A 13,341-nucleotide genomic window follows, 5' to 3' on the forward strand; every position below is an offset into this window, starting at 1 on the left:
ATAATATAAATAATGTGCGTAACATCAATCCCAGTCACTTACAGCAGTGCATTCTCCAGGTGTGATTGACGGAAAATTATCCAATTATTGCCATTCTGGCCAGGACTTGTGGTGTCCCTGTTTGCAGTTTTTTTTGGGGGGAGGGGTGGTGTGATATCTGCACAGAAGCACATGCCCTCTGGTGGACAGTGCAGAAGCACTTAATTTATCAAGAGCATTGCAAGCACTTCCTTTCTGTTCGTGATCTGGTTTGGCCTCTTGTGTGCTCAGTTTATCACACAGTGCAAGGGGTCCCAATGTATATTTTAAATTGATTTTTTTTAAGTGTAGAAAATGGCACGGAACCAAGCATTCCAAATTAGTACCGTTGGCAGGAACAGAGTCAGCAGGCGCTGCAGATGGTTAAAGTGGCCCGGCAGGGGTTGTGGAATCCTGCCCCGGCAAGCACAGCTTGCAGCCTGTTCTGTTGCTTGCGGGTTGATGAGATCCAGGCTGCCGGTGGGGAGGGAAACAGAATGGAATTCTGAGCAGGAAGCGAGAGTTCACTGCAGTTTCACCGCTGTAGAGGGACATCATTCTTGCTCTCTGCAGATGGCGAGCACCAGGCTATAACACAATTAGGCATGGAACACTTGCACCAGGGAGTATGAGGAACCACTCTATGCACCATTTTTATTACCTCAAAATCACTAATAAATTATGAACTGGGAAATTTAGAATTTTTAATGCAATTTAGTCAAAAATAATTATTTTTCTTTGTTATACATGTATAATTTATATAGAGAAACTGTTTCCAATGGGAGGTGGATCGTTAACCAGAGGACACTGATTTCAGATAATTGGCAAAAAATACATGCGGAATATTTTTTACGCCAGCGAGTTGTTCTGATCTGGAATGCACTGCCTGAAAGGGTGGTGGAAGCAGATTCAGCAGTAACTTTCAAAAGGGAATTACATATATACTTAAAAAGAAGAAATTTTGCAGGACTACGGATCTATCAAAGATCCAGCACAGGCTCGATGGGCCAAATGACCTCTTTCTTCTGTCATTCTACGATGTAGACCCTTGTTCTTGAAGTGAGCGTTTTGTCAGTGTTGCTTCATTTTTGTTCTAAAGCTAAAAAGTACAAAAAGAATTGTATAACTTGATTTCATTTGTATTAATAATTCTGAGAGGTGAAAGAATATACTGTTGGAAGTGTTACATAAAACACAAGATTGACCTGTGGAATGCAATTTGGATCCCAAGTCTTTAATTCTGTAACGCCTACCATTTCTGAGATACAAGTGGGGCAAGTGATTTGTTGCCCAGAATCACTTCTTCGAGACTCCCTCAACATTGGGATTTTTTATTGCAGCAAATTGAACTATATGCAGAAACCTATAAAAAAACTAATAATGTTCAGTGTAATAACAACAACTTGCATTTATATAGCACCTTTAACGCAGTAAAACATCACCAAGGCGCTTCACAGGAGCCTCATCAGACAACATTTGACACCGAGCCACATAAAATATTAAAACAGGCGACCAAAAGCTTGGCTAAGGAGGTAGGTTTTAAAGAGTTTCTTAAAGGAGGAGAGAGAGGTAGAGAGGCAGAGTGGAATGTTAGGGAATTCCAGAGGTTGGGGCCGAGACAGTTTTAGGTATAGTCGCCAAAGGAGAGACGAAGGTAATCTGGGATGCACAAGAAACTACAATTGGTGGCACACAGAGTTCTCAGAGGATCATAGAGCTGAAGGAAATTACAGAGTTAGTGAGGGCCGAGACGATGGAGGGATGAGAGTTTTAAAATTGAGGCTTTGCCGGATCGGGGACCAATGTCGATCAGCAAGCACAGGAACGATATGTGAATGGAATTTGGTGCAGGTTAGGATACAGGCAGCAAGGTTTTGGATGAACTGAAGGTTACAGAGTATGGAACATGGGAGGTTGGCTAGGGGAGCATCAGAATAGTTGGAGTTATATCCCATAAGTTGGATATAAATTGCATTTTATTGTTTTTTGTCATGTATTCTGTTCATAACTACACAATGAGAAATCAAAATAAGAAAAGATAGAATTATGTTCACCACCGTAAATGTGTGAGATCACAAAATAGTAACTAAGCAATTTATTCCACCACCACACGGCGTCATCTGTCCTGACTTATGATATCCAATATCATCATCATGAAATATGGCATATTTCCTGGAGATGAGTTCATCGTTTGTGGTATAAAATTACTTAATCGATGCAGTAAGATGTTTGCTAAAACAAGGATTGGAATACATTACAAGGTAGTAATACAATTTGTTTTGTGAAGTCTGAGATACATATGGACACTTCTACCTGTATTCTTTACGATGTAAAATGCTTACTTTTCCACAAACTGTGATTGGGTATTGTGCAAATTGTATTCTAAACAGACAACAGTTTCCTGCAATTACAATGGATTTTTCTCTGGTTAGTTGAGATCATAGTTGGTGGGTCCGGAGAGAAGAATTCCACACACAAACAGCAGAACAGACCAGATTCAATTGTGGGTTGAGCTTCAAAGAAAATGGCATCTTCATATTCTATAATGGGGAAATTTCTTCTATTTCCTGTTTGTACTGGCAGGAGGGTCGGTATCCAGAGGACACAGATTTAAGGTAATTGGCAGAAGAACTAAAGGGGAAATGAGGAGAAATATATTTACACAACAAGTTGTTCAGATCTGGAATGCACTTTCTGAAAGGGCGGAGGAGTCGGATTCAATAGTAACTTTCAAAAGGAAATTGGATAAATACTTGAAGAAAATAATTTGGAGGACCATGGGGAGAGAGCAGGGGAGTGGAACTAATTGAAAAACTCTTTCAAACAGCCAACACAGACATGATGGACTGAATGGCCGCCTTCTGTGCTTTGATTTCACTTTTTTCCCTCCTGTAGTCTTCAGTAACTTTCTTGTTCAGGGAGCTAGTTGGCGATCTAGCTCATGACTTACTGCCAGGGTCACTCTGTAGTTGGCCACTTAGGTGCCCACAAATGCCCTAATGTCACTGAACATTGTTTTTTCCTTTCATGTTCCAAGACCAGCATCTGGCAAGGTCACTTAGCACAGAGGGAGTACCATGAATTAACCTGTACCCTATGGCTCTCTGGCACCAGTGCCTCATTACAACTCTTAAAGGATTATATAGTCAATTAGTGTCATCATGGAGCTGGAATAAGTCATGTGATGTTTCAGAAGTCAGCAGGATGGGGTAAACATGTTCCTTGTGTTCCTCCCTCTTGTGTTTTTGAGAAGCATAAAGTGCCAATGTAACCAGTTACCAACCTAACCCACTCTGGCTGTCGCAGTTACAGCAGTGTAAGATTCAGCATCTCCTCGGAAAGACGGCACCTATGACAGTGCAGTGCTCCCTCAGTGTCGCATAGAAGTGTCAGTCTGAATTCTGTGGCTCGAGATTCTGGTGTGGGGCTTCAACCCACAGGTTTTTGACCATGAGGCGAGAGTGCTGTTGTTATGTATGCATGTTAATGTATGTACTGTAACACATGTACCTTCACCCTGTATACACTATACCTGTACCACCAGAGGGTGCTGCTGCTGGAAACCTAAGGGTCACCTGTACACTGCAGGTAACCAAGTATAAAATAGAGCTCACCTCTTGGTGTCCTCACTCGAGGAGCTGCAATAAAGGACTAAGGTCACTACTGTTTAAGTACTATACCCTTACCTCGTGGAGTCATTATTAGAGTGCTTGCATACACAACAACTGGTGACAACCTAAGCAACTTCAACAATTCACTGATGGGGAAGATTGGGATGCCTTTGTGGAAAGGCTATAACACGTTTTCATCGTGAGCGACCTGGCTGGGGACTCACCGATCTCGCTGGCGAACAAGCGCAGAGCTATCCTGCTCAGCAGCTGTGGGCCCAATGACCATGGACTCGTCAGGGACCTGCTAGCCCCAGCGAAGACGACAACCAAGACCTATGCGGAGCTCGTTACTTTAATACTAGACCAACTCAAACCCAAAGAGAGCATCCTCTCAGCCAGGCACCGATTCTACACCCACCGGCGGCCCGAAGGCCAAGAAATTGCAAAATATGTTGCAGATCTGAGAAGATTAACAAAGAAACAGAAAATAGGTGCAGGAGCAGGCCATTCAGCCCTTCTAGCCTGCACCGCCATTCAATGAGTTCATGGCTGAACATGACATTTCAGTACCCCATTCCTGCTTTCTCGCCATACCCCTGGATCCCCCGAGTAGTAAGGACTTCATCTAACTCCCTTTTGAATATATTTAGTGAATTGGCCTCAACTACTTTCTGTGGTAGAGAATTCCACAGGTTCACCACTCTCTGGGTGAAGAAGTTTCTCCTCATCTCGGTCCTAAATGGCTTACCCCTTATCCTTAGACTGTGACCCCTGGTTCTGGACTTCCCCAACATTGGGAACATTCTTCCTGCATCTAACCTGTCTAAACCCGTCAGAATTTTAAACGTTTCTATGAGGTCCCCTCTCATTCTTCTGAACTCCAGTGAATACAAGCCCAGTTGATCCAGTCTTTCTTGATAGGTCAGTCCCAACATCCCGGGAATCAGATTGGCTGCACCGTGTGATTTTGGCGACCACCTCACCGAATCACTAAGGGACATTTTCTTTATTGGAATCGGCCACGAGGGCCTCCTCCATAACTGCTCTCTGCCTTCTGCAGGGTGTCCGCAATCAAAGTGAGCCAGGCATTCATGATTTCGGTCTGCGACTCCAAACGGATGATGACTCACACCCAGGACTCTAACCCCATGAGTACAGTGAACCGAATGGCGACTTTCAGAGGCAAGACTGCTGCCCCGAGTCCCGCAACCCTGAGTCTGCCACATGGGGCCAATCGGCTAGCCCTGTGCTGGCTCTGTGGAGGAAACTACAGGGCCTACCAGTGCTGATACAAAGACTATACCTGCAAAGGCTGCAACACTAAATGTCACCTTCAGCGAATGTGTAGAAGTAGTTTTACTCACCGAGTCGCTGAAGAGTTGGCCGATCACCCGGGCTCCAGTGCTGATGAAGACAAAGCTACTCAGCCCCTGGAAGAGAAGTACGAAATATATATAGCTCCACCAAGAGATCCCCATGGAAAATGGAAATAGAAATCAACGGGGTTCCAGTCTCTATGGAGATTGGCACAGGGGTGAGCCAGTCGTTGATGAATCAGACGGCCTTTGAGAAACTCTGGGACAACCCCGCCAAACGACCCAAAATATCCCCAATCCAGGCAAAGTTGCTCACCTACACAAAAGGCACCATCCCAGTCGTTGGCAGTGTGGAAGTCCAGATATCCCATGGCGGCACGATACACAAGCTTCCCTTGTGGATCGTTGCCGGAGATGGTCCAACGTTGCTGGGAAGAAGATGGATGAAGCAAATCCAAATTTGTCGGAGTGACGAAGGCCTCCGGGCCCCGGCGATCGACATCCTACACGGCCCCAAACATGGATCCATCGCAACACCTGAAAATCCTAGCGTCTGACTCGAAGGCGTGGTGACGACACATACTGCACAACTCAACGGCGGGATGATCCAACCTGAATGATCAGACCTCACCTTCCGGGCTCCAGTGGCAGGACTCCGAGGGAAGAAGATCATGCAGAAGGTAGATTCCCGGCGTCCTTGGCAGAACCTGGCGAGATAGGGATCACTGCAGCCTACCTCATGGAGAGAAAGAAGATGGCGCCCACACCACGAGGCGAAGCACCTGAAATCAAGATGGCCGCGACCAAACCATGAGGGGCAGCGTTGAAGGAGCAACATGTGTTACCGAGCGATGAACTGGATTGGAGTAAAGATTGCAAGGCCCTCTTAAAGGAGACCGGCAACCCAAAACAATTAAAGGGACAGTTCCACTCTTGGCACAGTGATGCCGGTGATATTAAAGATTAAAGTGTAATAAATGAATGCAGGTATATAAATGTACTGTTGAATGGTGATTCCGGCAATACTAACGAATGCTTCAAAAAGTGATGTAAGTGACAAGTTTGTACTGTTGAACAGTGATGCCAGTAATGCTAACGTGACAAATGTAACCTTGCACAGAGATACTGATAGCATACAAGAAAACTTTGTAAGTGATAAATGTGAAAGTGTAAAGAGATATAACAATGTCGAGTTGGCTAGTTGCGATCGGAGCCAATGTATCACGTACATTGACAGAATGAGAAATGGTACCAGGTTCTACATGTATACTGACAATGCCAAAGGTAACCCCCCTGTGGGAAACACCCAGGTACAGCGGGCTACCTGATTCATGTAGCCTGCGCTTCCGGGACCAATGTGATGCCCCAGGAAGGGTTCACACACACCCAGTGGGAGCATATCCACTGTAGGGACAACGGTCAATGGGCAGCACAGCCACCACCACTGGCTACCTACCCCAGATCGAGCCTACACCCCCACCCCCCCGGCCGCCAGGGCCAGCACCGGAAGCAAGAGGCCAGTACCCTCCAGCTTTCCTGGCGGAACCTGGGATGACCAGGCTTCCACCACCAATGGAGGACAAGGAGGCCAAACCACCCTGTGGCCCTGCCCACCACTAAACACCACCACCTACCCATTCTACAATGTATGTACATTACCCATAACATGTACTTGCTCCACCACTGCGGAATCCTCCAACAGTGACACTCACATGGTCTATGTATGGGGGGGGGGAGGGGAAAATGGATGTGTGCAGCCACGAACACATGGATCACACCCGGCAGCCACACAACCCTTACACCAACCCCCCCCACCGTACACTACTGATCACCTCCCCGTGTCATGGCATGGCAATAAGGATTTGGGAAAGGCTTCGCGGGGAGTGTTGCTATGTATGCATGTTAATGTATGTACTATAACATCTGACCACTGAATATACCTTCACCCTGTATACACTATTCCTGTACCACCAGGGGGTGCTGCTGCTGGAGACCTAAGGGTCACCTGTACACTGCAGGTAACCAAGTATAAAAGGGAGCTCACCTCTTGGTGTCCTCATTTGAGAAGCTGCAATAAAGGACTAAGTCACCGCTGTTCAAGTACTATACCCTTACCTCGTGGAGTCGTTATTAGAGTGCTTGTATACACAACAGCTACCAACTAAGCTAAGGCTGACAATGAGCAGAATATATTGTACTGCTTCACACCACACTTGCAGTACCTCTCGTGTCCCCGTAGCCTGAGCATTTGGGGGAGGGGAGAGGGAAGGGAAAGCAATTGCCATCCTATATCTTCTCCATTTTAGAGTGTTCAGCTCATCCAAAACTCTACGGTCCGTATCCTAACTCGCTCCAGGTCCCATTTACCCATCACCCCTTTGCTCGCTGACCTACATCTGGCAACGCCACGATTTTAAAATTGTCATGCTGGTTTTGAAATTCTTCCATGGCCTCGCCCTCCCTAGCTCTGTAATGTTCTCCAGCCCTACAACCCTCCAAGATCTCTGCGCTCCTCCAATTCTGGCATCTTGCACATCCCTGATTTCCTTCTCCCCACCATCAGCTGCTTAGGCCCCAGGTATGGAATTCCCTATACACCTACCCTTCTTTTCATTTGCTAATGCTCCTGCAAAGCCCCTTGGGATGTTTTACTATGTTAAAGGTAAATATACGTTGGACCTCCCTTATCTGGGACTCACTTATCCAGCACCACCCCTCATTCGGCATGATTCTGGGGGCGCATGCGCAGAACAAGGCCGATCTCTGCCCCGACTTTGGGGCTGTGCCGACACTCGGCCCGCGCCGACACTTCCTTCACGGCCCGCTGAGGGCCCGCCAACACTTCGGGCCCGTCCAGGATACCGACCTTCTCCTCCCCGCTTCGGGCTGCTGATCTCACCTCATCTGGCAAAATCCCTTGTTTGGCACAGCTCAGGTCCCAAAGGTGCCGGATAAGGGAGGTTTAACCTGTAAAAAATAAAATAAATAAGACTTGCATTTATATAGCGACTTTCACGACCACCAGATGTCTCAAAGTGCTTTACATAGAAACATAGAAACATAGAAAATAGGTGCAGGAGTAGGCCATTCGGCACTTCTAGCCTGCACCGCCATTCAATGAGTTCATGGCTGAACATGCCAATGAAGTAATTTTGGAGTGTAGTCATTGTTGTAATGTGGGAAGCACAGCAACTCTCACAAACAGCAATGTGATAATGACCAGATAATCTGTTTAATTATGTTGATTAAGGGATAAATATTGGCTAGGACACTGGGAATAACTCCCCTGCTCTTCTTCAAAATAATGCCATAGGATCTTTTGCCTGAGAGAGCAGACGGGGTTTAACGTCTCATCTGAAAGACAGCACCTCCGACAGTGCAGCACTCCCTCATCACTGCACTGCAGTATTTGCCTAGATTTATGCACTCAAATCTCTGGAGTGGGACTTGAACCCACAACCTTCTGACTCCGAGGTGAGTATGCTATCCACTGAGCCACAGCTGATATTTAGGTGCTATGTAAATGTAAATTCTTCTTGTATTATGCCGTGGTGTTTTTATTTACCAAGCTACCAATGTTTTTGAAGAATTTTTACATTTTGTATTCATTCAGCACTTTAATCTGAATCCATGCAGTGATTTCAGAAGGGAGAATTGATTCAGCTACAGTTTCTTTATTGGCTTTAGTTTCTAGTTTTTCTGATTTCAAAACTCACTTTCCTGTTGCAGCTCAACGGACACTATTGTTGGTGCTCACAGAAAGCACTTGGCGCTGTTCCGACACAGGTTAAGAAGTTAACTGCAAATGTTTTACATTGGCCTGTTCAGTGTCCACTATGATACTTACAATTTTGTAGTAAGCAAAGCAGATAAACAGATGATTAGGGGATGCGGGAGGAGGGGAAGTAATGATGCTCTGATGCAATCCAGTGTTTGGGGGCTAGCGGACTTGAAAAATATAAATATGCCTGTCATTTCACTGATGAGCTGCAGGAATTCAACAAGGGCCTGGTTGGGGTTAATCTTGGTTGTCCTACTGTGCAGTTAGCTGTATTTCACACCATGGAAAGGGGTGTTGGAGTCGAGAGAAAAGCGAAATTATGCATAGTTTGGCAAGAATATTGAGACAGAAACCTTGCATGAGGAGAACTTCATGGAAAATTAATGGCACTTGGTGGTATTGTTGATTAAATCTCCAAGTCTTGAGACAAGACATGAGAGGGAGGACTGCCTCTCTTGTTTGAGCCCTTGGAAAGGACCAGCAAAGTATAGGGCATGTTTCTAATATTGGCGCTGTTCCTGGACTGATGAAAGCAAGAGGGACAGAGAGGGTGGGGTGGGGTGGGGTGGGAAGGCAGCATCGTCCTGAAGCTGCAAATGACAAATAATAGGAGCCTCTTTATAACGTTACGGAAATTGTCATTGGACACATCGAAGTGTTTGATCTCTGGATTTAACCGGATGTTCACTTGGGAGAGTTCTCTGTGTCTGCTGGATTTTTAATTAAAACTATGTTGTCTGTCGAAATATTAGATTGTGAAACTAAAAGCTGATACATTCATAGTGATTCCTTTCTCACATGCCTACTCTGAGACTATTAACCCTTTCGTAACTGAGGCTAATTTTAGACAGTGCAACATGCATCTTTGGAATTTAATTTATTATGTCTGCCTTGTGTGGTATCTGTTCTCCTCTTTATTTTCTTTTATTTATACCCAATCGCATTGTCCAGGATTGAGCCATCATGATAGTTTGCTTATCCACTATATACCTGTACCCCTAAAAAAATAAAATTTATAAACACATAAATAAGTCACAAGTTTGCCCATAAATTTGATGCTAACAAACAAATACAAGTGGACCTGTGAACACTGTTTTCTCCCTCTTCTCTTGGACTTCAAGACCCATTCTTCGCTGAGGGCACGGACAGACAACCTCTGACGGTGTTGCTCTGAAGCAGCCCACCAGGAAATGTGCAAGGACACATCTTTCCTACTCTGGGCAGGTGACTGGGCTTCGCTTTCTGCTCCCTCACTGCAGGGAACCGAACCCATGGGAAATTTGTGTCTCTTATCCATGACACATTGTGTTTGCTTTCAGGTCTCATGGTTACAGCAAACGGCAACATTCACATGGACAGGTGCTTCTCTTTAGGGACATCCTTCAGGCCTCAATATTACATAGATTGTGGATGTAAGAGTATCTTTTACATCATTTATTTTGGATTTCCCACATTACAACAGTGACTATATTCAAAAAGTACTTAATTGGCTGTAAAGCATTTTGAGACATCCGGTGGTCGTTAAAGGTGCTATATAAATCCAAGTCTTTCTTTTTTTGATGAACCTGCAAAAGTGTCGGTATTTCAAATACAGAGCGAGTGGGGGATCAGGGGAGGGGGGCTGACCTCCACCATCTCTCTCCTCCCCCCACCCCCCCCCCCCCCTTCCACTCAATAATTTTGAGGTTGGCCAACATGGCTTTGGAGGACCGCCTTCATTTCGCTCCCAGGAACCTTTGTCCTCCACTTTCACCCTCCAGGTTCGGCCTAGTGGTCTGTGTGGTTCCCAGCTAGGCCTTCACATGAGATAAGTTGGAATTCCTTAGTTTCCAGCTCGGTCCCCTTTCCAAGTCAGCCAAACCTTGAGTTTGACCCCCTCCCCCACCCCCCACACCCACCCTCAGTCAACCAACCCTAGCTCTGCTACTGTCCAGAAGTTATTTTTCCTGGCACACTTTGCAATCAAGAAAAGAAAAAGCAAAGAACTGTTGACGCCTTTCAGGAACATGGGATGCCCCAAATTTCTTTGCAACCAATGAAGTAATTTTGAAGCGTAGTTGCTGTTGTAATATAAGAATTGTATGATTGAAAGAGTTAAAGATGTTATTTAACTCTCTGCCTGTGTCATTTCGAGTCTGTGAAAGCCACTGCTGTTCAAAGAATCGATTTTAAATTGCATGAATCAAACCTTTATTTGCGTTACATCCAGCCAGTACTTGGTTATTGGGGGTGGGGGGAGGTGGGAAATAAAAATTGAACATTATTAGCTTCATCAATTGGTGGTTTCTATGTAATGTTGGGAATTTTGGAGGGGAGGGAGGAGGACCTTGTCAATGGACCCTTTGTGTACGTCCATTAAAATAATTAGAGCAATTTGTGGAGCAATTTTTGGAAATGAGCTTTTGCTCTTTGTCACCGCTTCCTGTTCCCTCTTGCCACTGGGGCTCCAATTTAGACCCTTTGTAAAGGCTGTGCTCAGTGGAAGTCAGCTGTGAATAGGTATGGCAGGGCATATTGACTTGGGTACGAGGAAATGTGGCTCAAGGCTATAATCAGGGGATTCTTTGCCACACAGCAATAAGTGCAGCATAATTGCAGCTTGTTGTAAGATAACTTTCACATTTAAAAAAAAAATCTGAATCAGGAGGGTTAACTCTTTCAGCAGCACAGTCCTATAAACACGGATCCATGTTATTTGTTAAAAATGTATTTGTTCTGATGAATTATAGTTGAATTAACATACTTGTTAAATTGTTTCACTTGTACTTTTAAATTAGATTGAAAGCGAATGAGATCATCGCAGACTGGCTGCAGGGAATTGTAGAGCTTGACAGTCTGTTGGAGCTGGATTAACATTAGCTTGAAGCTGATGCTGCCCAGGCTGCTGACTGTCACCACTGTTGGTAATTCAGCTCCATGTGGTTTGTAACTCCTCCAAGTCAGTTACCCTGGCGCTGTCATTAGCACTCGTTTGTTTTTAAAAAATTGCCAAACTTTTTTTTTACACAGAGGAGCTCCTTTGTTCTTCCATACTCTGCAGATTAGTTCCTCTGTACCAAATGCATCCTTATTATTGGACCATAAATTTTGATAAAATGTGCTCTATTCCTCGTGGGTTATGGGCATCACTAGAAAGGCCAGCATTTATTGCCCACTCGTAGTTGTTCTTGAGAAGGTCGTTGTGGGCCTTCATCAACCTTTGCAGTCTGTGCGGCGAAGGTACTCCCACAGCGCTGTTGGGAAGGGAATTCCAGGATTTTGACCCAGTGACGATGAAGAAACGGCGACATACATACAAGTTGGAAAGATGCGTGACTTGGAGGGGAACTTGGAGGTCATGATGTTCTGATGCACCTGCTGCCCTTATCCTTCTAGGTGGTGGAGGTTGTAGGCTTGGGAGTTGCTGTTGAAGAAGATTTGGCAAGTTAGAAGGTGGGGAGGGGGCGGCAGTGGTCTGATGGTCCAACCATCATGAGATGCGGGCAGGCTTGATGGACCGGTTTTTTTCTTGCCTGTATATACATGTTTGCTAAATGTAGATTTGCAAATGTTATCTTGCACACTGGCTTGTGGCTGGGTAAAGAGCACCATTTTCAGCGACATTCTGCCTGACTACTTCCTTGGTGGATTTCTAGTATATAGAAATATAATCTTATCTATTGATTTTATTTTTGTTAGCACCCCTTCCCCCCCCCCCCACCCCCCCCATAAAGCCTAGTCCAATTTGTACCATGCAGAAAGTACATTTTGTCCCCAGATGATTACACAGAAGTGTAGCAACTTACAGCTTGCAATCTTTGCTGAGAACCTCTGATGCGTAGAGCTTTGATCTTTTTACTTCAGCCCACAACAATACGGATATTTGCATTTAAGTGATTTGTTCAAAAAACAAAACTGGTGAGTGCTTATAATAGTGAATATTGGGGGCAGGGAGGGAATTGGATTGAATCTTAAAACCAAAGCACAAGTTCATGTGTTGACTGTGAGATAATGGACAGAAAAATATTTTTTAAAACATGTTCACATAAAAATCCATTTAGTGGCGACAGTGTGGAGAGGTTGCAGCTTTTTTTATATTTGGAGCTGGTCACAGGCCCGATGGTTAATTTGCTTGGTAGCCATGGAAACTTCAACTTAGTGGAGGATATTTTTAAACTGCTGAAATACTTGGCTGAATCCTTAACGACTAGTGTAGTTCAAGTATGAGGCAAGTCGTCTTACTTTAATTTTCTTCACACAATACGTTTAATTTGCACAGCTCCTTTTTGAGTTTCTGATAATTTTAGTATGTAGTATTCCTAAACCTTCTATCTTTTAAATTAAGAACTGAGTGGGTATCGTAAATTTCTGGTGAGAAGGAAGTTGAAGGGAATGTGGGGAATTGCAACCATAGACTTGAGTTCAAATCCCTCCATGGCTTTATCCCTCCAGCCCTACAACCCGCTGAGATCTCTGCGCTCCTCCAATTCTGGCCTCTTGCACATCCCCAATTTGCATCGTCTCATCATTGGCGGCCGAGTCTTCAGCTGTTATCGCTGGAATTCTCTTCCTAAAATTCTCCACCTCTCTCTCTTCTTTTAAGATGCTTCTTAAACCTACCTTTCTGACCAAGCTT

At 44.8% G+C, this 13,341-nt stretch overlaps 1 protein-coding gene and 1 long non-coding RNA gene across 4 annotated transcripts in view; one reads left to right on the forward strand and one right to left on the reverse strand.

Annotated features, from left to right (window-relative positions):
- LOC139260068 (partitioning defective 3 homolog B-like) overlaps positions 1 to 13,341 on the forward strand; it is a 1,396,127-nt gene that overhangs the window by 245,783 nt on the left and 1,137,003 nt on the right. The window lies entirely within an intron of this gene.
- LOC139260069 (uncharacterized) lies at positions 797 to 9,902 on the reverse strand. The gene is made up of 3 exons (XR_011592716.1): positions 9,808 to 9,902; positions 7,845 to 7,912; positions 797 to 1,117 (listed from the first exon to the last, which is right to left on the reverse strand). It is a non-coding gene; the product is annotated as an uncharacterized lncRNA (long non-coding RNA).

Source organism: Pristiophorus japonicus, chromosome 3, assembly GCF_044704955.1.
Source record: "Pristiophorus japonicus isolate sPriJap1 chromosome 3, sPriJap1.hap1, whole genome shotgun sequence".
Lineage (NCBI taxonomy): Eukaryota > Metazoa > Chordata > Chondrichthyes > Pristiophoridae > Pristiophorus > Pristiophorus japonicus.